We start from the raw sequence: 23,150 nt of genomic DNA, 5'->3' as shown, positions 1-23,150 counted from the left end.
GTACAGTTATGCTCCTGTGAGGAGAAGGGAGTTGGACTTGATGATCCCCGTGGGTCCCTTCCAACTCCAGATACTCTATGATTCTATGTCAGTCTTACCCAAAGGCCACCCTGCCTGCAGAAGTCCCCAGCCTATTTCTGTCAGGGCTCCTCTCTGCTGCAAGTCTGCACTTCCTAAGATGTGCTGAGGTGAGTTACTCAGCTGAACTGGATGTGTTGGGGGGGATGTGCGCACACACACACACATGGGCACTTGCCCACGAGCGAAGCCCCATCCTGCTGTGCAGTGTGGCCCCTGGGACCTGAGGATAGAGCAGGGCAGCAGGAAAGGAGAAATTGTTCAAGAAACATTCTTGTCTGAATTTGCTGATTTGCTAAAATCAGTGTTTGGTGGAGCAGTGATAGCTTCCAACCAGGACCTGGGGACCACGAGCTCCCCAGGACCCCAGCAGAGGTGATATTAGCCCGACATAGACATGAAATGCTTGCATATCTGGGGCAGACAGATTGCGTGTGCTGCCATTAGATGTATTGTCTTAGCCAGAAGAGAGACAGGAGGTAAGAACTTTCTTTCTCTACCGCTTTATCTGCCCTCTGCAGGATTGCCAGATTATGCAGAAACACCAAGCAGCAGACAGTGAAATGTTTGCATTGCATTTGCATTGTTTACAGAGAAGAGTAAAACATGTTCCTTTTGATTGAATGTACTTATAACCGTGAGGGAGAAAACACTCATGCATGGAAGGTAGCAGTAACCACTGAATAATTTCCAAGTGCTGGTCCACAGCATGCTTCTACCACGGCCTGAGCTGGCCTCCAAGTCCTCAAGGGCAGCAGGAGAACTATGAGCTAACCCTGGCAAGCCCTGGCTTGCCCACAGTAATACACTTACTGACTTCAGGGAACAGGGCTCAGGCCCAGCAAGCATGCCAACATGTCACTCCAAATGGTCCATGGATTTATTAAGTCAGCTTTGGTGAGTGCAAAGCTGTGCATATCTGTGAGGCTGGGAGTGATGGATCGTTCTGGCTGGAGGAGGCCTCAGGTGTCCTGCTGAGCATGATTGCTGCTCTACCCTCAGCCCTGTGGTCTCCAGGTAGTTTAAGCTCAGTGGGGTTCCTGTGGAGTCTTCCTGCACGTGTGGCTGTGTGACAAGGAAAAATGGCTCAATCTCAGTAACTTTACTGTTCCTGCACCATAAAAGGAGTTTGGTTCTTCTGATGGGTTTTGCAGCCAGGCAGATCTGCAAAGAAGCTTGCAGGTGGCTTAAAGTTGTGCATTTGCTATGTAAATCAATACTGGCAGCTATTTGCTTTGCAGCACAGAGGCTGAAACACCTGAGGCTGTGAAGGCTCCCCAGGCACTGCAGAGGTCTGCCTCTGCTCCCTTCATCTCAACCAGGCTGGTAAGACCAACAGCAAGCTTTCACCTCCTGACAAGCACCAATTTGTTCTCAGCAAAAAACTCACTGCTCCAAGTGACCCGTACCCACAGAGCAGCTTGGCTTGTACCTGTCCATTACCTCCCTGACCAGCATGCCTGTGGGAAGAGCATTAGGCAGCCAATCCCTTAATGCTGTAGATGGGGGATTCTGGTGCATGGGGCTTGCACCCCAGCACTATGGCCAGGCTCAGCAGGCTTTGCTGGGAGCACACGGGTCTGAACTCTGGGTCTGGGCAATTCAGTCTTTCTCTTCTTACCACATTTGTTACCCCATCACCCCTGGCTAAATGTGATGGAGAAAGAGAGTGCATTCTGGTGAGCAGAAAGGATCTCAAAGCATCCAACCACTAAACACAGGAGAGAGGATGGAGATATTAAACACCTAATTAATTCAACTGATTGACTGCGCTTCGTATTTCATTGGAATCCATGTGCTCTTCTGAATCTCTGTTTGTAAATGGGGTAAAGACCCATCAAGCTTTAATGGTGTGGAAGAACTTTACAAGGTGGCTGTCTGAGAATGCAATAGTTAAAATAAGTTAGACTCCAAATTTAACAGGGCTCTGAATAACGAACTATTCAGAGGTGGGTACCTTTGTACAGGGAAGCAGCTTCGTTTCAGTCAAATATAGAGGAGAAACAATGGAGCATGTTTCCTGTCACATTAGAAAGATTCCATAGCTTTTAATAAAGACAAAAAGAAGAGGAGTAGGTGAATATTTTAGAAGCTATTATTCAAATATCACAGTTTCAAATGGTATCTACAGTAACTTAAGACTAATTTTGAGGAGTAGCATCCATAACACAATGGACAAGCTACGTCTCCAGCAGCTCCTTTCAAGTTGGAGAGCAGAGGGAAAATTTGGAGGCCCTGGATGGTACAATGGTCTCAGCCATCCCAGTCTTCACTGCCTTTCTGAATAACACAATGTGCTTGCAACCCCATCAGCAGAGTGAGGACTGGAGGGAGTTCAGATTAAAACTGGAAGGCAGGCAAAAGATGGCACGCTTTGACTAAGCTTCCCTGGCAAACCAGTGCCAACAAATAAATCTCAACCTTCTGATCCCCAGGAGCAGGCAAGCATCCTGTATTGCAGCACAATACCACTGCAGCCTGGGGCTTTGCTTACAGTCTGCACCGAAGAGGAGGAGGCAGGGGAATGTCACTCAAGTCCTACGTCACTCATCAAACCAACACAGATCAACTCGCAGAAGCTGGTGACAGCATTAACATTCAAAGACCTGCCAGGAGAACATGAAAGGGTGAGAAGTGGGGTTTCTACACTGCTAAGAAGGTGTTCCTGCATAAAGGGGAAGAAACAAAGAAACAAAGACAGGGAAACAAAAATGCAGACCTCTGCCCATGACATCCTGCGCTGTTTTTGGCCTGGGTAGAGTTAATTTTCTGCACAGTAGATAGTATGGGGCTGTGTTCTGTATCTCTGCTGGAAAGTGTTGAGAATTGAGGAATGGTTAAACCATGACACATCCTATTGAGCTTAGAGTCCCTGTTGTCAGACCTGATAGCTGGATGAGAACAAATGGGAGATTGCCCTGAATTGAATGATGTTTTAACTCATTCAGCAGTGCAGGTATCTTGCTGGTTTCACACCGTTCTCTCAAAATCCACCTGCACACCACACTGCTGCAAAGCTGCAGTGAGATCCCACAAGATTGCCCTGGGATGACAGAGAGCAAACCCAGCCACCACCATGCTCTGGGCTGCGTCACCAGGAGAAATGTGCCTGTCTTGTCCCTGTGCCGTGCCTCAGCCCTATCTGCTCCCCTTGGCAGAAGCAGCTTTCATATCCCCTTGGGCAGGTTTCTCACCTGCTCTCTGCTGTGTGAAACCTTTGACACATGCTGGTTTTCCCTTCTGGGAAGCTCCCAACTGAATGAACCCCAAGTCTGAGGGGGAACAAGCCTGAACAGGCAAAGGTTCACACTGAAGCAAGTCAGTGGCTGGGACACCACCTGGTTCACAACTGCCCTGATCATGTTGTCTTTCCCATCTGCAGAGCCTCCCTGCTCTTCTGCTGTTTAAGAGAGGTCTTACACCTGTTTAGGGCACCCCAGCAGGGTTTGGTGGTAGCCTAGGTTTTGGAGTAAGCATGGAGGTGCTAATACCACTGGAGGCAGGAGGAGATCACTGCCACAGCCCCTTTGCAAGTCCAGCTGGAGATCAGAGAAGATTGCTGTCTTGAGGAAAAGAAACCATTTGCTCTTCATCCGTACCGCTAATGACAACAGAAACTAGATTTATTCTTACCTTCCTCTCAGTGCAGACAGCCTTCTGAAACCATCCGAGCACACACCTCTTCTTGTGGTTGTCACTGGCACAAGCTTCACTGTGCCTGCCAAACACATCATTGTAAAACTCATTTCTTCTCCTGCCTCATTTGTGGCAGGAGGCTGGGATTGCTGCTAAGGACTACCACAGGGGCCTCTGAGGACACTACCAATGCAGCACAGCCAGAGGCTTTTCTTCAGCTACCAAGAAATGCATTTCTCAAGCCCAGTGGTGTATGGGACATTACCCCAAATGAGAATTTCTGCAAGGTACAGTGCCTTGTGCATTGGAGGACCTCCAGGTTGAGCTGAAATAAAATCTCTCCCTGGCTGAAAAGCACAAGGGCCTGGACTCACTCAGCAACAATGGAAATCTCTATGGCCACCCAGGGAGAAGGGAAATGACTTTGCAGGGTTCTTGGCTTTCCCTCTTCCCGGTCACACCATCTAGCTCACAGAGACTGCAGCAAATTCATCCTCACTTTCAGAGGGCTTCTCTGTCTGGAGGCAAGAGGCTGAACAAAGCCTGCCTTCAAATGCCATACGCCAGCTAGAGGAACGGATAAGGTGGTCAGGGACCAGCAGTCCCATAAGATTCAGCTGCCCTGAACCAGCAAATGCTGGGTTGTCCCCATCTTCCCTTGGTCCATGCTGTGGGCATGACTGCTCCTCCTTGTGGTATTGTCCCCACTGCTACACTCCTGATCCTTACCTCTAACCATGCTCTGTCCTATTCCTGCTGCATGGAGGCGACAGCCTCTCTATGGATGCACAACACTGGTTTCTACCACTGCCCTCCCTGTGAAGGAAGGAGCCAGAGCTACACCCTTCCTCAAAGCCCCTTTGCAACACGGCATCCACGCAGTCTGCAGTGTGCTTGTTCACCCCACATGACTGTGTGTCAGCAGACATCACCGCTGTGTACCATCCATGCTGTAAGCTTCCTCACTTCTTTCTGGACCTCAACATGAAGGAAATAAAAGACAAATTTAGGACACTTGACGTAAAATTGGAAGCTTTCTGGTTAGACAGGGGCACTGACAACTCAGTCCTCTTGTTCCCACACAACCCAGCCTGAAAAAGAGCAAGGGGTGACTCTTCAACTTCCTTAACAGTGCAAAACCTACGGAAGGGATGAGTTGTACAGAATCCAGAAGAACAGAGATTGCAACGAGTCAAATTTGCTGATAATACACTACTTGCAAAACAAGCTTCTGCTATTCCCCTCTTGACACAGCGTCTGTTGCCTACTAGGGCAATCATATCCAAGTGTAATTGTCTAACAATTGTTCGGCACTGAGAAAATAGTTCTGATTACAGGCATTAACACGTTTAGGCATTAAGCTTCCTCACTGTAATTACCCTTGAGCTTAGTCTCGCAAATGAATTAATGTGCTGATCGCCTGGACTAATAGAACCAGCAAAAGGGTGATGAATTGCTTCCAAATCAGATAAAATCAAGCGTGACATCATTTAATTAATTTCAGGGCTTGGAGCGAGGAGAAAGGGGGTCAGCATGATGCTGAGAAGAAATGCATCTCTCCCTTAGTGATTTCTTTGGAGACAGAAAGCCTCAAATAGGGGAGGATGGGGCTGGGGAGAGGGAAGGTGCACACCAGGTGTGAAAGGGGTTGCTGGAGATGGGGCTGTATTATTTCAGTGTATGAGCATGCAGCAGCATGTGGTACAGCTGATACAGGTGCAATGGATGGATTTCTGGGTATGAACAGATGCACTGCTCACCTTCTTCTGATTCCGAGTCATTCTCCAAGCACCAAGACCCATGTGGAAACTCTGTTCCTCCCGCAAGCAGAGGTGGCTCTTGGCCTTCCCCAGGGTCACAGTTCCCCCATGGGACCTGAGTGCCTGAGGATGGCATTGCCAAAAAAACACTGTCCTTCGTTCTGTTTCTGGGTTGGGATCATTTGCCAGGCTGTCAGCACAAGGCCGCCATCAGCCAGGATCTGGGCTGGCCATTGCTACTGCAAGCAGATAGACTGTTACCCTCCGTGACTTCTCCCCTGTGAAGGACCTCCTGACAGTGCTCATTTTAGAAAGGAACAAAAGGGGTCGATGGAAAGGACATGGCAGGGCTCTGGGCTGCTGCTGCTGCTAAGTACAGACTCTCTCAAATTAAAGCTTCCCCTCGGATGGCTGCCCACCTGTAAAATACAATGGCATCATAGAAGGAGTTTGTACCTGACAGGGTTACAGGCAGAGCTGTTACCTTGCAGCTCAGCAGGCAGCAATCCACCACCTATTTCAGATGTTGCATCACACAGACATCCTACACAAAGAGCCACCAAGAGAGAGCGCCTTGTAAATCAAAGGTCTCCATCACAGCTTACACAAAAGCAGAGTAGCTTTTACATATACATCTGGGGATGCACCCTTCACAAAGACACACAGTCCTGCACTTAGGCCAGTTGAAACATATGTTGGCAGCACACAGACACATATCTGCTGCCTACAGACAAACAGGCCCTGACCTCTCCTAAGTAAGTGTAGAAGCAAATGTTAACATAAAATGCATGTGCATGGATGCACGCAGATTATAACAATACGCAGCCAAAACATATAACCCTGGGCCTGAGGACAAGGATCATCTTGGAACATCACTGCTGACTTCAGCAGAAGCTGCATAGGGCCCACAATATTTTGCTGCCTGTTTTGATCTATATTTGATTTAGCTGAGTTTTGGAGCAGTGGAGGGAAGGAGGTGATGAGACCTGTGAAAGCTAAAGTTGAAGATAAGGAACTTTTCACTCTCGAAAGTGTGAAGAGTCAGCACGCTTTATCGCAGAGCCTGGCTGCCCCTTTGACAGCAAAGGAGAGGAAACAGGAAGCCAATTCCCTGTTGTTGCTGAGAACGATAAACTCTGGAGCTTCCCTGCGACAAGACTGTTTCTTGGGCTCTGCCAGAGATCACAGGTCCAGCAGCCCCATATCAACACCCTCTGGCAGCATTTGTCATTGTCTTGGATATTTTAATTCATCCAGTCGCCCTGGGGACAGTGCAGCTTATGACTCCATTTGTTTGATGCAGCCTTACAATAAATCCGGTTAGTGGAGCAGAGAGTGCAGGTTACAGTCACTGAGATATAATATAGATTCCCTATTTCCAGAACCTCATCCTGCAATGCATCAGGCACCTCCTGAGATGCCAACAGCTCTATTTCCCCATTCTATAAATGAGAACCAGCACACAACAGCAAAGAGCACCAGCAGCCAGGCACTAACTTCCACGCATGCAACGAGTTTGAAGGTCCTGATTTTCCTTTCCTAATGGTGATCTATACATATTACTGCAGTCTCACCACTGGCACCTTCACAGGCAGACAGAGATGAAGCTGGTCCTGGAAAACACCCAACTGTCCCTGCCTTGTCCATCCAGCATATCACAGAGATGCCAGTTCTGATAGCTCTGGAGGTGCTGAGGGTCCTACTGTGCTCTTGGTGAGAGTAGCTCATCACACTTGTCTTTCTCCCATGCTAATGAACACATGGTGCACATGCTAGGGCCCAGTTTCTTTCAAAAACAAACCCAAAGAAACACTAGATCCAAATGGTGCCACATGTTCACATAATTGGCACTGACATCTTTTGCACTGCTGGAGAAGCAGCTCTGCACTTTGTGGGCAAGACAGCTTTAGGGATACAGAGAGATGGAAGGGGAAGCAACAAAGTGGTGGCTGAGAACTGACTTTTAAAGGCACGTAACCCTCCTGTCAAGGTGGGATGAACTTAGAACCCGTGGGATTTATGCATCTGAGCATCATAAGGGATCTGGGGCTTTTCCAGCACTTCAGCTCTCCAGGTGTAAAGAAGTAGGAATAAAATAATCCCCTGTCCCTGAGGGATGCTCTGTGTGGAGAGGTTTATGAAATGCTCACAAACTGTGCTTCAGGGAGGGTGCTCTTGTCAGCATCTTGCAGGGGTTTCTTGGCAGCATGACAATGTCATGGCACTCTCTAAGTGCAAGAGAGGGATTTGCTTTTACAGTATAACTTTTGCCAAACAATTAAGATGAAGAGCAATACTTTAAGTATTAAACACACGGAGTAAAAAGAAATGTTTAAAAGGCACACAGTTGGGGTGGGTTTTTATGAGTATAGATGTTGCTCTGCATGTTACGGTAAGAATTCTTGCCTTTACTGATCATAAGCTTCAATGCAAACTGTGCAATTATTACCAGGGACTTTCTTCTTCTCCCATTATGTATTACCTGCACCTAAGAGATCCAGAATTGAAAGGATCTATGCTTTCTTAACTTAACAGTTGTTTGTAGGACTTGCTCTGTATGTTTCTTATTTTACTTTTGTCATAATTTAACATAGTCTGAGATAGATAAAAATACAAAAAGATATATAAAAATGCATTATGCACTTGTTGCCCAGTGTCGTTGAAACCTGCATCAAACTCAAATGATAGGGAAAGACAAGAAATCACACTGTGCTCCACATACCTTTTTCCATTTCCACAGGACTCCTTTAATCACTTCCCAGCCAGAACGTAAGGTACTGGAGACAACCTCCTCTAACCTCTGCTGTCATCCAACCCACAGATATCAAATGGAAGGCATCACAGAAGATGCCATGGAGCAAAACCATCCAGTCTCTTGCCACATGGATACTCCTTTCCTGTAGTCTCCCCAAAGCCCATTGCAGGTGGGGTACTTCCTGCACTTCCTTGTTTCAGGAATATAAAACCAAAATAGGCAGCGATCTCTGAGGCCCTGGTCCTGACCCCAGACCAAGACACCACATGGTTTCCATAACATCCTCATAGGCAAGCCCAGAGAGTGTGGGATGCACAAGCAGACAGTGACAGGGATTGAGAACTGGCTGAATGGGAGGTCTCAGAGGGTTGCGATCAGTGGTGCAGAGTCTGGTTGGAGACCTGCAGCTAGCAGTGTCCCCCAGGGGTCAATACCGGGTCCAGTCTTGTTTAACTTATTCATCAATGACTTAGAATCATAGAATCATGGAATAGTTCGGGCTGGAAAGGACCTTAAGATCATCCAGTTCCAACCCCCCTGCCATGGGCAGGGATGCCTCACACTAAACCATGTCGCCCAAGGCTCTGTCCAACCTGTCCTTGAACACTGCCAGGGATGGAGCACTCACAGCTTCCCTGGGCAACCCATTCCAGTGCCTCACCACCCTTACAGTAAAGAACGCCTTCCTTATATCCAATCTAAACTTCCCCTGCTTCAGTTTTAACCCGTTACCCCTTGTCCTGTCACTACAGTCCCTGGTGAAGAGTCCCTCTCCAGCATCCTTAGAGATTCTCCTCAGCAAGTCTGATGATGAAATGAAACTGGGAGGCGTGGCTGATACCCCAGAGTGCTGTGCTGCCATCCAGAAGGATCTAGAGAGGCTGGGGAGATGAGCAAAGAAGAACCTTTCAAAATTCAGCAAAGGCAACTGCAGGAGGTGCCTGTAGTCCCCTGGAGTACTGTGTCCAGTTCTGGGCTCCCCAGTACAAGAGAGACATGGAACTCCTGGAGCAAGTCCAGCAAAGGGCTATCAGAATGAGCAAGGGTCTGGAGCATCATTCCTACAAAACTAACTTCCCAAGACAAAACCTATTGGAAACACAGGCTTTGGCACTACCACCAAATGCAATAGCTGGGGGGGTGATGTGCTGGACCTAGTCTTTGGCTCAAATCATATGGGGGAGGCGGGGGGGTGTGTGGTAATCTGAATTCTTAGTTAATCTGGATTTGGAGTCATGTCCTAAACCATCGTGAGACCTGGGGATTGTGTGCAAGCCCTTCCTTAGGAAGTCTAGGAGGAAATGCCCCCAAAACACAAGAAAGCCACACTGAACGCCAGGTCCTATCCTTGCAAACACAACACACAGTGTTTGCATTTTTGCGTGTGGTATGTTAATATTCATGTATTTATATGCTGCCAGCCTTGGGAGCAAGCAAACGTCCTCCAACTGCGCCTTCAGGCTGGTCAAGGTAACTGACCTTTTTCATTAAGTGCTTCCAAATTTCCAATCTACCCACGGATGTGAAAAATCTGTGCTAATTACAAGCCTGTCCGTAGGCCAAAAGTGCAGCGGGGAGATGGGGGGGGGGGGGGGGGGGGGTTGCTGAGCTTTATTTAAAGGCACAGCATCAACCTCAGTGGGGTTTTTGGCTTGTACTAACAGTGTCCAGGGCTCTGTTATTCAGGTAGGGTTATTTTAAAACAGAGCCAAAAATCTGGGAGTGCTTGAGGTATTGGGAGCTGCCATTGACTCAGATGCCAAGCTCCTTGAGCCACCCTCTCCATGGGTCCCTCTGATTTTTGTCCCAGTCCGTTCTGCATGCTGAACATCTGGTACCCTCGTGTCTGGTTTAATGACATCCCAAACTACGGGCATGCAACACTTACAAATAGTGCTCAACACATAATGGCTTATTAATGTAACACATACCATAGGAGAAGCGATATGAGCTCTTTCCCTTTCATATCCTTTGTAATAAAGCACATTTTGAAACTCGCTGACCTTTTTTCTTCCCCCCCCCCCCCCCCCCCTTTTTTTTTTTAGTCTTCTCTGGCAGTATGTAGAAAAAAGCCATCAGTGTGAAGTGGAATATAATGCAGTTTATTACCATTAACAAGGGAATGGCATATAACTCTAAGGAGACAAAGCCTCAAGTGAGCTATGAAGGTCATCTTCTTGCATCCAGAAAGAAAATGTAGTAACGGCTGTGTCATGCTTCCCATTTCAGAGACAATGGGGGCTGCTTTCAGTTTTATTGTAATAAATAGTAAAAATGAGGTTTTTTTTCTTTCAGGTGGAATTCCACACAATCAGTCCTCCCCACTTTGGAGGGACTGAAGGTGAGTATCTGTCTGGATTTTCCAGTGTTATTTATATTCCTCTGGACTTGATGGTTGGTTTGCTCATGAATCTTTAGGAGACACAAAGGCTCAACTGCATACCCAATCACTGCTTCTGGGTATTCATCTCCTGGGAACACTCAGACATCCCGGTGGGTAAAAGCTGAAACAGCAAACTCACAGACTTGACCATTATTACTAGGGATACCTCAAGAGCCCTCCAATGATCTTGTTGTTTCAGTCTGGGGAAACCAGGCTTTCCTGTGTTCCCTCTTCCCTGCTTCATGCAGCCATGAGCCTTAGAGCAAGGTAAAAAGATGGCAATGCTGTGCTTAAGCCAGTGTGGCATCAACAGGTCACTGGAGAGACCAGGATGTAGATTATACACTAGACAAATGTACAAGGCTGAAGACAACAGGTCAAGCCTTAGGTCATGAGTATCAATCTCCTTTCCAGCTGTTACTCTATTAGAGGCAGGCCAGAGCCCTGCTCTAGCAATCACCAGAAAACAGCACTGATGCTACTCACCCAAAACAGTTTTCCTTTTTGTCCCTGGAGCACTCCTTCTGCAGCTCTCAGATCACAGGTAACTGGGGTGTTACTAGGATGAGATATATACCCCGTATCCCCATTCCCTGGTGCACCTCTCTACAACCACCAGACAGCCTGGGGGAGGGCAGATGGGTTGTACCTTCCTTCTCCTCCTCCTTTTCCTCAGTCCTCAGAGGTTTTTACTTTGGCCATGCTAAATGGCTCAGGTTTTGTGCTCTACAGCTGTGGTAATTCACGGTTTCCTTGCGTTTCAAAAGGAGTATCTTCCTTGAGTGAGATGATGGAGGAAAGTAAAACCTAGTGTTTTCCCTCACATCACCATCTTCCCTTCCAGTTGCAAATGGTGTCAGAAAGTGTTGTGGCATTATCAGCAGCTATTCTACTTTCAAAATGATGACAATGAAACACTGTTGATTAAGAAGCTCCCGGTCTCCTTATTTGGGGTAGGAAGGTAAGGTGCACATAAAATAACTGGTGGCCACTTTAGACTTGAAAGAGAAAAGCCCACAGCAAACAACAAATGCTGAAGGGCATGATGGGTCCAAAAGGAAGAGCAGGCTGATGGTGAGCAAGGAAGCAAGCAAGCAAGCAGTGAGCTCTGCCTGCATGCACAAGGGAGCCGGCACTGAACATACTGTGTATTCACAGCTAAATAATTCTCCTAAGCTCTGATCTTGCTGCTAATGCACCAGAAAATAAGTAGTCTTTGAGGTTCATAGCTGGTAAATTGTCTTGACCCCACTTAAGTCAACAGAAGGATGCTGATGCAGACAGGTAAAGGATTTGACCCTATCCGCTTGCTTTGGATATTACCCAAATACCTGAGTATCGATTTCTTATCACTAACTAATTCATCACTAAGCGATGAACATTTAACAGCTTTGCCAAACACTGCAATTTATCTTTTCTACTTGAAGTGTCAAATATCACCTTAGCAATGCACGAACAACAAAACCCAGGGAGCACCCTCAAGACTGATATTTACTGGTGCAAAGAAAACACTGGATTTTGTGAATATCAATCCTGAATTTTGATGCCATCCTTCAAAACAAGCTTTGCACGTACTCCCATCCACCATTCCACTCAGCAAGTTGTACAAGAGTAACCTGGGGTTTATTCACAGGGGAGAAGGAAGATAACCACACTGTCCATTCCAAGCTGGGAAAGACAAGACATTTTGGAAGAACCAGTCCTTCTATCACAATAATCATGGCCAGTGCTACAAGGCACAGAGGTGTGTGCTCGGGCCAACATCACAGAATCAGCTAGGTTGGAAAAGACCTTTAAGACCATCACAGACCTGAACAAGCTACAACAGAAATTGCAGTAGGTCAGCATTACTGTGCCTTCCCAAAAGAACCAATCCAGTGAATATGGGGTTAAGCTAATTCTTCTTGTGTGAGGGCTGACAAGAGGCAAGACTCAGCTTCAGCCTCCAAATGACACCCCCAGTACACCCCAGCTTACCAACCTAGAGCTGTAAAACAGTGCTATTTGGATTAGTGCATCATCTGAGGAGAATAATGCTGCCAGTAGTACTAATGGTCAAGAGGCTTGGACAAAAGCTGGTCCCACTGAATGTAACAAAAGTACTCAAGAAATGCAAGCAGTAGAAAGCTCTGTCAAATCCAAAGCTTTGGCCATTCTTTCCCTGTTTGGCCATATTCCTTCACCCATGCCACACTGAGCCCAAGCTGGTCTGAAGAGTCACAAGAGAAAATGCAAGAGAAACTCCTTTAGTTCTGTAAGTAACAAGCAACACTGTCATTGAGTAAAAAAGGAAAATTGTGTTCCTGGTGAATGCAGACCCTCTCTTCTTTCAAAAAACCACTAAGTCTTTTTAGGTTTTCTCCAGGTTTCACTGCTCTGTGCCAGTGCAGGCTGGGATTTAGTCTTGCAGCAGCTTAATACAGAAAAAAATGCTTTTCCTATAAGATATTGCTGATTATGGGTCCTAATCTGCCACCACCCCGAGACACAAGAAATACTTTGAGTACAAAGTAACAACCCTAATACTAACTTTCTTGATTTACCAAAATATCTATTTCATGTGCTTACTTTTATGTGCTAATATATAGTAATTCCGATACTTTTCCTACACTCACCCTTCTATCTCCCTGAAGTGTTGATCTGGTACTGAAAATCTGTTCTCTTTCTCTCAATTCTCCTTCTTCCTTAGTCAAGAACTGAACTGATGACCTTTGGGGATAAACAGGGACATTTCAGCTACAAATTTGAAGAGAAAAGACAACAGTTATTATCCCAGCTTCACACACAGCTAGCCCTATGAATGCTCCCCGGCTGATTGGCTCATCCCCTCAGTGCTTTTCATTTTAATTCCTTTAAATTACTGCTAAGCAACCCTGCAAATTGTCTGATGCCAAGTGCCTCCCTTGCCTCCTAGGGAAACCAGCAGGAGTTTCATTGGTATGGTTCTCCAAGGAGAGAAGAATTGGGACTACTGCTCTGAGCACAGAAACCAGTGTTCCTTGGTTCATGACAGGTTGTTGCCACGTTCCCTTAGTGCAAAAGGAGCCAAACAAATCCAGAGAGCAACTATATTTACACTTCTGTTACCTGTTTGCAGAGCAAAGAGCAATTAAGCTTTGTCATCACCCTTTTCAACTGACGAACCTCTGATTTCCACAAATTAAATGTGAGGTGCACATATTGGAGGTGTGGGGAATCCATTGGTCCTGCAGTGGTGCAGTTCCTGGCACCAGTGTGGAGCGCCTGCACTGTGGGATCCTGAACCAGCCGTCAAAGGTGTGGGGATGCAGTGACTTCAGGTCTGTGTGGCACAGGACAGCACAGTGCAAGCCAAAGCTTGGTCTTTAGTATTACTGCATTTCCCAGAGCCTTTGCCTAAGACCTCTGCAGCTATCTAATAGGCATTTTATGCACAATTGTCATTTCTTTTTCATCTTATCTCTTTGGAAGCTTTTCAAACATGTGCGATTCTGCAGCCATATATAGATTTTACTGGGTCCTCAAGGGAAATGCCTAACATCAAAACAGCAGAATTACTGTTTAACATCAAGGAAGGAAAGTAAACACCAAAACATTCAGCTAAAATCCCCATGTAGGTGCAAGTGCAGATGATAGTAAACACAGTGAGAGGAGACACGGACAGAGAAGCAGGGTCATGGAAGGATGGTGTCTGAAGGGTATTCACCACTGGGACTTACCGCCCCTGACAAAGGACTGAAACACCAAGTGCTGCTATCTCTTCCACTTGCCATTGCACCCCACTGCTCTCCTTGAGCAACTCCAGAAGAGCTGTGGGGGCTCTGGGCAGATTTCCTGCCCCGCTTGCAACATCTGGAAGGTTACAGTTGGCAGTTGAGGGTTTGGGTTCTTTTATTCTTTCTCCCTCAACCTTAAGACATCATCTGTGAGGCACAGAGCAGCTAGTATTCAAATATGTAAGAGCATCTCATTTTGGTGAGAGTGATGCCCCAGTGCTGTAAATCCAGCTTTATTTACTTATACGTGGCACTTCCCCAACTACTACCATTCTGAACCACCCAAATCTGTCAGTCTAATGGAGATATATGGACAGTAAAAACATGCACTGGGAAACTACTGGCAGATTGTACAAAATGATCAGATTTAATCAGCTGATAAATTATTCACTCCAATTGAGTCAAACATACTATTTGAGTCTATTTATGGATGTCCGATTAGTGCAAGTAATTTTCCATCACTTTATTATGTTTGCTAATACATTATGAAAATCATGTTGTGATAATGGTCTTATTTTGTTGTATGAGCATACACTAGAAAGCTCATTCCACCCAAGGCCAGGGACACATTCCAGTGGGCTTCAGTTTAGTTACACGCTGGTATGCTATTTCCAAGGGCTCCCGCAAAGAGCAAAGTTGCCAGCAGAGTGGGGATTTCATTTAAGGAAAGCCATTAAACTGCCAGGCTCTCTAAGTGGCACCACGCTATTTTCAGACACAACTGCCATTGCAACAAAGTGCAGGAAGAGGGCTGAGCTGGCTGCTCCCCAGACCTTGATGAATGTCTCTGGTGGCTGGACAGGGGACGTAGCAGTAAATTGGATCACGCTGTTGAGCGTTGTGCAGTAGCACAAGGATGCAAGATGTAGTACCAGCACTTAATGCAGCAGAATGCCAAATCAAGCCCTTGAGGCCATGGGCAGACCTTTGGAGTCAAAGGCGAGCATTTACAGAATGTCACGTTCAACCTCCCAAATGAGAGTGGCTTGAACATTTCATCCTGTTAGCCCTTACTGAGGGAATCTATAAACAACTGCATGCAGATATAAAAAGTAGCAACCACAGCAGCACGATGGAGAAAATCCTTGACTTCATCATGTCACCTTCTAATGCTTCCAGCCCATCATTTGTCCCAAAGCAAGGCTTGCACCCCAGAAGGCCACATATATTTTTTCCCAGCTTTGGTGTAGGTTCAAGGGAGTGCAGCAGCATTTGTCATGTCTGCAGAGCCCCAGGTACTCTGCTCTGGGCAGAGATGCATTTTTGGACAAGACCAAGCAGGAAAGAAGCTAGAACTAAAAAAGAGCTGGATGGCACAAGGCTGCCACTAAGCCGATGCCACTGTATGGTATCGAGCGGGGCAATCTCAGTATTCATCTCAATAACCCATGCCTAAAGGCCAACAGCAGCAGAGACCCTGCCACCAGCCTAACTCTTCTCTGCCCTCCCGGTCTCCTCCCCACAGCACAGAGCCCCTGGCTCCAGCCCCTGCACACTACTTACTACCTTTTTGTTTTACACAAGGAGCTGGTCTCCCTTTCCTTCAGCCCATGGAAAACACTGGCTACCGAAACTGCAAAAGCTGCACTTGGAGGCAGCATACATGAAAGCAAGAAGAGTAAGCAGAAGCTGAGGAGCTTGACATCAGCCTGCCCCTAGGTGAGTGTCACGGTGATTACTTCCCTGCCCTAAGTTCTGCTAATGGAGCAGTGCAGAGTTCACCCATTTTTCATGTCTGCCAGGAAAGTCAGGAAGGTGAATCCATCCAAGTTTTAACCTTGCTTTGGCCATACAGTACTGAAAAGCCCTGTGCAAGACTGGGTTGAGACCCAAGCAGGGAAAGGCAGTGAGGTCCTCATTCTAGGGCCAACTGAAGGCACTGTGACAACCTGAACCCTCCAATTTCTAGTCAGCTTTTGGCATTGCTTCATTTTTTTAACAGTTTTCCTCTTCTTTCTGTATTCTTTGGGGTTTGCAAGTGTGCTAAAGTAGATGGATCCAGCTGTGCTGCACAGCTGCCCCATCACTCACAGGACAGATGTGACTGGTAGTGCTTCAGGTAGACGCAACTCTCCCAGCTACATCACTGCTGTAGGCCTGTGCTTGGGTTTTAGTAATGGAGAGAGGTGCTAGACTGACAGATGCCCTTTTCAGACCCTCAGGGAAACCCATGCTCCCACATACCGTTCATCTACAAGTAACCAACCTGCAAAAGATGAGAGGTAGCTCAGCTCCCATTTGAGGAACATGGACAGAAGAGTGTACAGCCCTATGGCTAATGGAGGGGGAGCTTCACACTCACCACTGCACTGCCTCCAGCCACCACTGCCAGTTGCAAACAGCCCAGGGTCCCTGGAAAGGTGATCGATCTCCCAGCAGCCACACTGCCCTCTTGGCCACAGGACAGGTCCAAGTCCCTCTCTCAGCATCATGCAAATGCCATTAAAGGAAGAAGGAGGCACTGGGAGTGAGGAGGCGGGGGGAACCTTTTGTTAAGACTGTGGAAATTTTCAGTAAAATGAAAACAAATTGCTCTAAGTAAACCATTTGTCACAGTCTGATTACTCTGCTGCCACTACGGGAACACCAATTTGTCATGCGAGATCAGGATAACAGCAGACTGACTGTACAAAATGGCACTCTGCCTTCTGGCTTTTTTGTTCGCAGTCAGTGAGGGCAGCAGGGATCTCCCACAGGTCCCTCCCAGTGCCCCATCCCTCCTGATGGTATGGGCACACACTTGGGCCCCTGCAGCCAGCATTGCACTGCTGACAGTCCCCTACTTCCCAGGAAGTACCTCTATCTCCTGGTACTGCAATCCCACCTCAGACCTGTCCAATATGCTGTTTTACCTGTTTATTCTGGCATGTCTACCTAGACCACAAGGTGTCCATGGCGGGGTTTACTTCTCACACTAGTTATTGGCATAATACTACCCTGAACTGAATCTAGGCACCTCAGAGTCCTGGCAAATTGATCATCATTTCTCTTACTCATTGCTAATGTCTCCTGTTTGCTACACCTTTAGGAACGCCACAGCTGAGCCTTCAGCACTTGCTGGCCCAGTCCTGACCCACATTTCCCTCTCATTGGTGATACCCAAAGAGATTCAATAATTTGTAGGCAGAACAATTAAAATAAAGCAAATACACACAGAGAAAACAAAAATAGCTGTGAGGTCCACAATTAAATTGATGCTTAAAGAAGAGTTAATGTGAGGGAGCAAGGAGCAAAGATTAGCCAAAACACGTAACACATGGGAAAACAGCAGAAGAAATCCCAAGTCCAAGAATTAACCCCCTTAGCTTCACTGTCCATAGCTAATAAACAACTATTGGAGTCTTCCCTGCTTGTGTCCCTCTGGAATTATGCAGCAGGTTGTAATGCTGAAACAAAATCATTATGTCCAGTCCAAATGAAAATATCTTTCAACAAGGAAATACTTCAAATGTCATTTTAGGTAAAATGCTCCTTTCAGTCCAACACAAAATCCTTCACCTCATTTCCACGTTATCGATATTTTTTCTAAACCCCTTCTCTTTTTAAATTGGTAGGTCAATATTGAAATAAAGAAATACCTTTCTGAAAGGAAACAAAACATCGAACACGTTTTTGTTTGCAAACCACAGGAATGAACTGAGAATTTCCTCTTTCTTTAACAAATAAAAAGGGGAAAATCAGAAAGATTTGAAGTTTCAGAACTTCTCCATTCACATTTTGGGGTTATTAGGACTTGCTGGATCCCCACTGAATCATAGAATGGTTTGGGTTGGAAAGGACCTTAAGATCATCCAGTTCCAAGCCCCTGCCATGGGCAGGGATGCCTCACATTAGACCATGTTGCCAAAGGCTTTGTCCAACCTGGCCCTGAACACTGCCAGGGATGGGGCAGCCACAGCTTCTCTGGGCACCCTGTGCCAGCGCCTCAGCACCCTCACAGTAAAGAACTTCTGCCTTATATCCAACCTGAACTTTCCCTGTTTTAGTTTGAACCCATCACCCCTTGTCCTATCACTACAGCCCCTGATGAAAAGTCTCTCTCCAGTATCCAACCACCACATGATGTCAGTTCTCTTCCATTTCTTTTATATTCACTATTTGTCAAGTGCTTTTCCTACTGCTACTCTGGGCAGTCTCTGGCCAGTAGCAGGCAGGACCTGCCACGCATCAGCACTCTTCTCATCCACAGAGTCCTGGTCCAAGTCTGTACATAAAGCTGCAAAAGCTGGGAGAAAGAGGTGAGGAGGGATGCTATTAAAAAAAAAAATAAGGGAATGGGAACATTTCATGCCAAGAAAAGGCAGAATGTTCCCCAAATTATATAGATGCCTCTTCATTCTCATACATGGCACCCAGAGCCCCCAGGAATGGCACTGAGTCTGCAACAACAATGATCCACTCTGCCACACAGGTCCCCATGATGCTGAGCCACCAGGCTGGTGAGATGAAGCATTTAATGGAAACTTGCTCAAGGCAGAGACTGAAGGCACTTGTCACAGTGGAAAATGCCCTAGTGAAGATAAAGCCATGTTCTGCACACTGAGATCACACCTCTGGGAATCAAACAGAACAGAAGTTTTAAGTCTTGGTTTTCCTCCTGTGTATGGTTGACCAGAACAAAGGCACCTCAGATTGGGTATCTTAAAATACCCAAACTCTTCTTAGGGCTGCTATGCAGATGCTGTACAGAGCTGAGGAGGCCTAGAGCAAGGTAAGACTCTTAGGGCAGTGCCAAACCACTAGGGCTTACTGCAGGGCTGTGGTGCAGAGCAGCATGCTGCAGTGTGTGGCATCGCATCAGCCCCGGGCTTAGCCAGCACAACAGCTAACTGCAGAAACAGACACACAAAGTTCCCACAGCTGTACCCAAAACGTCCAACTAGACTCTGCCAAGGGTGACAATGTTCCAGCCCAACAGGACTGGGAACGTTATACTGAGTATGAAGCACAAGGGTGGGAAGTCTGAGACTGAACAGAGAGCAGAGATGAAGCAGCATTCCCCTAAGGGACCCAGTGATGACCCGGGACTTTCGTGTCAGAGTGCTGTTTGACACAACACGTACACACATGCACAAGTAAGATATACAGCTAATTAAACATGCCATAGGGCTCTGCTGTAGCAAGCATATAGCTGATATTCTTCCGTGGGATGTAATTCCTGCTGTAACATTCTGGATTCAAGGCAGGAATTATGGGCATAGTACATTTATCTAAGGGTTTCAAGGGGCTGTAAACATCAGCATTATCTTTGGTAAGGATAGCAGTTAAGATTTAAATTCTTAACTTGTTCTAGCAAAAACCTGACAGTAGCTCTAGCGTAAGCCATCCTATCCAACAAGTGTATGGGGGCTAGGAAGGGAAACAGGCAGAACCCAGCCCATTCTGCTGCTTCAGAAGGACCCCCAGGCACAACTCAGGACTTATGCATCTGACATCCCCCATGTACTAAAAGCATGATAGAGTCCACTGTGATTTATCCAGAGGTAAACATGACATCCTAAAGAATAATACCTGAAAAACTCTGGCTGCTCTTGAAAGCTGAACTGAGTAGTAGCTGTGGCTTTGTTTCACTGCTGAGTGGGATGGTTGCCAGCACTGTCCAGAACAAAATACTGATGAAGCAGCAAATATAGACTGGGACTTGACATCCTGACAACTGGATGCAGTGTGGTGGGGCTATGCCACACTACTCACTCAAGATGTAACGAATTATTATCGCCACCCTTTGACACTGCCATAAAGGTGCCTATTTGGGCATCATTTCACTTTGGGGTATTCCACAAGGGTTTGTCAACTCAGCAGCATAACATGAGTGGGGCAGCAGTCCATTGGGCTGCTCTTGTTTGCTGAGGATTCCTGTCACAGCCCCTTAAGCACTAAACCTGGATCAGCAATGGGTAAGCAAGGAACCAGTCTCTGCCTGGTTTCCCAGCTGAGCAAAGACACTTTCTCCTCAACACTAGGATTCAGGAGCCCCTGGTTTCATTTGTAGAGCTCTGTTCTCCCCCCATGCTGACAGCAGGAATGAAAGTGAACTTAAAAAGCTGGGGAGTAACCTTTTGAGCTACATTGTTTTATAGGGTGGAGATTTCACCCCTTGTGTGTTTGAAAAAACATTCAGCAGAACAGGACAGATCTATAGCTTAAGTTCCAGCTAAGTATTTATAGCAGTAATGATAATAAAGTAAACTCCTACTGATTTAAGCTTTGGTATTACTGACTGTAAGATAATGATACTTACAAGGAGATAATCATTTCCTAACAGTTTTCTTAATCCACTTTTATAAAGCTTTAAGAAGCCAATTCTCAGTCACAAGGATGAACATGAGTTACTGCAGCTGAAGTTTTACAGGAAGGAAGCCAGATGATTATCAATAGTCCTGTAAGTCCTAATAAAACAGCAAGAGCTGGTTTCCTTATCCCACCTCTGGGTCAGTTCCAGAAGGCCACATACTCAAACCAACACAAGTGAAACACTGGCAAAAACAAGACAGTAAATCACAGCAGTGGGAGATCAAAATACAAAGGGGATTTCTTTCCCTCCCCAGAGACCATTAGCTATATCATGTTAGCTGCCAGCCTAAGTCATCAACTCACCTTCATCATACTAGTCGCAAGAATCTGTCAACAGCTGAGCACAGCTCTTGCAGTGAACACACTGCAAGGTAATGGAGAGAAAAGTGCTCATAATTCAAAAGGCAGGTTCAGTGTGTGCTTCTCTAGCTCAAAGAGCATAGAAACTTTCCTCTTTACCATAGCCTTGCAAATTCCACTTGATCTGAAACCAACTTGCATTTTCTAAATGCTGCTGCTGAGCTTGAACTTCAGTGAAAGTCCATTTGCTAGAAACGAAAGTTGCCAATTAAAATCAGTCTGTTTATGTTGCTTTGGGGAGCTGAGGGGAAAAGAGAAAGGAAAAGCCAAATAACTCATTAAGTGATCTATATTGTGCCAGTACAGTTGGCAATTATAATTATCCTAATAAGACTTTTCCGCTTATATAAGCCTTTTCATTCAGGGATCTCAAAACACTTTGCAACCATTAATGATGTTAGCTTCATAACATTCCTGACCTCATTTATAGGGGAGGGAATTGAGGAAAAGAGAGAAAACACCACCACTTTCTATAAGATAGCTTTCATTTTCTAACTGCCTGTAAGGTTTATACCTGAAAGTAAATCAGACTTGAAAATCAGGGTCAGTTCTGAGCTAGTAGTAGTCCCTGACTCACAGCGATGTACAAAATAAATACTACCCAAAAGCTAGTGAGAATTGTGTGAGCAAGGAAGGCCTATCTGCAAACCTGCTGCAAAGAGCCTTGGGTCACTAAAATTTGTCACTCTGGAAACGTGGCAGACTGAAGGAGAGAGCTTCTGCCTCGGGTCCTCACACAAAACCATCCCTCCCTCTATCTCAAACAGTACTCACGTGTGGGATGGGCACTATCAGTGTCAGCTTCTCCAGATTCACAGCTCTTGGTTGTCTCCTTCTCTGAGAGGAAAAAAAAGAAATAAAAGCAACATGAAATCCTGGGAAAAGAAAAAACAAACTGGAACAAATAGCCGAGCATGTTGAATATGTACACCGAGCAGGAAGTGGGGCTTGAGCAGCAGCCACCACGGATTTCATAGGAACAAATTGCGTCAAACTAAAATAATTTGTTCCTGTGAGAGGGTGATAGGTTTTGTAGGTATAAGAACGGGAGCAGATGTCACATATCCTGACTTTAGACACTGTTTTTTATAGTAGTCTTATAGCTGAATTAAAGAGGCATGGGAGTTTCACATTGCACAGAGAATGCAAAAGTGGTTAAAAGCAGTACTTGGAAAGCAGTTATGAATGTTTCAGCATTAAAATAGCAGTATGGACCCATGTGTTCCACAGGGAGCTACCCTGGGTCTAGGACTATTCAATATTTCCACTAATGATATGGATGATAAAACAGATAGCATGCTTATTAAATCTGCACCAACCAGGGAAGAGCAACACATCCATCAGAGAACAGACTTGGAATTGAAAATGATTTCAATTCAATGAGTCAATTCAACAAATGAAAGCTCTACCCCCAATCACCAAAATAAAACAGGACTTGTTTATTAACACAAAATTAAATAGGACTGAGGCCTTATTTTGACTGTGAGGTACATGAAACAATCTTCCTGCTCTCTTCAGCAGGGAGCAGGGAAAAGGATCAGAGATCCCAAAACCAAAATCTATGTGGAAATCACTGCAAGAATTTGCATACTTTACCTAAAAGGGGAAAACTGAGATAGGACCCAATAACATTCTTTATCTATGGTAGAATCTCAGTTTTCTACTTCTGTGATGGATGCGGCAAGGCCTTTCAGAGAGGGGTTCAGAACGAACAAGAGAGGCTACTGCACTGGACTAACACAGTAACTATTAACCCCACAACACATTCCCCACTGGGCTCCTTGGGGAGAGTTTGAGTTTCTCTCCATGGACCATACAGGGTACCTTGTGAGATTAGCCTCCTTAAGGTAAAGTTGGCCTCTAGAAATGCTTCACCTGGGTTATATCTGTAAGCCCATTTGGGCCTGCTGTAGGGTTGGTGTTGGAGGAAAAAGGGCAGCAGGCTTGTGCAGTAATTTGGGACCAGACAAGGTTCAAAAAGAGAAGAATTGTAGCTTCCATATGGGAGCTGAAAGAAGAATCCAGACAAAGAGCAGAGGGGTAGAGTCAGTTGTTTCACAACAGAAAACCAAAATCCAGTTTGCCGTATCTCCTAACTGCTGTTTTAGTTCAAACCATGCCAGCCATGT

The 23,150-nt window shown here is 46.0% G+C and overlaps 1 long non-coding RNA gene across 1 annotated transcript; it reads right to left on the bottom strand.

Annotated features, from left to right (window-relative positions):
* Positions 1-1,003: 1,003 nt before the first annotated feature.
* On the bottom strand, positions 1,004-21,861 carry LOC133268460 (uncharacterized). The gene is made up of 4 exons (XR_009743092.1): positions 21,796-21,861; positions 4,617-4,692; positions 3,712-3,796; positions 1,004-1,143 (listed from the first exon to the last, which is right to left on the bottom strand). It is a non-coding gene; the product is annotated as an uncharacterized LOC133268460 (long non-coding RNA).
* Between the last annotated feature and the right edge of the window lie 1,289 nt (positions 21,862-23,150).

The sequence above is a fragment of the Pezoporus flaviventris genome, unplaced genomic scaffold (assembly GCF_033815535.1).
Source record: "Pezoporus flaviventris isolate CSIRO_AGI_PZ_B2104156 unplaced genomic scaffold, CSIRO_AGI_Pfla_v1 ptg000001l, whole genome shotgun sequence".
Classification (NCBI taxonomy): Eukaryota; Metazoa; Chordata; class Aves; order Psittaciformes; family Psittacidae; genus Pezoporus; species Pezoporus flaviventris.
Note: the sequence above shows the minus strand (reverse complement) of the source record. Positions and strands in the feature narration are given on the sequence as shown.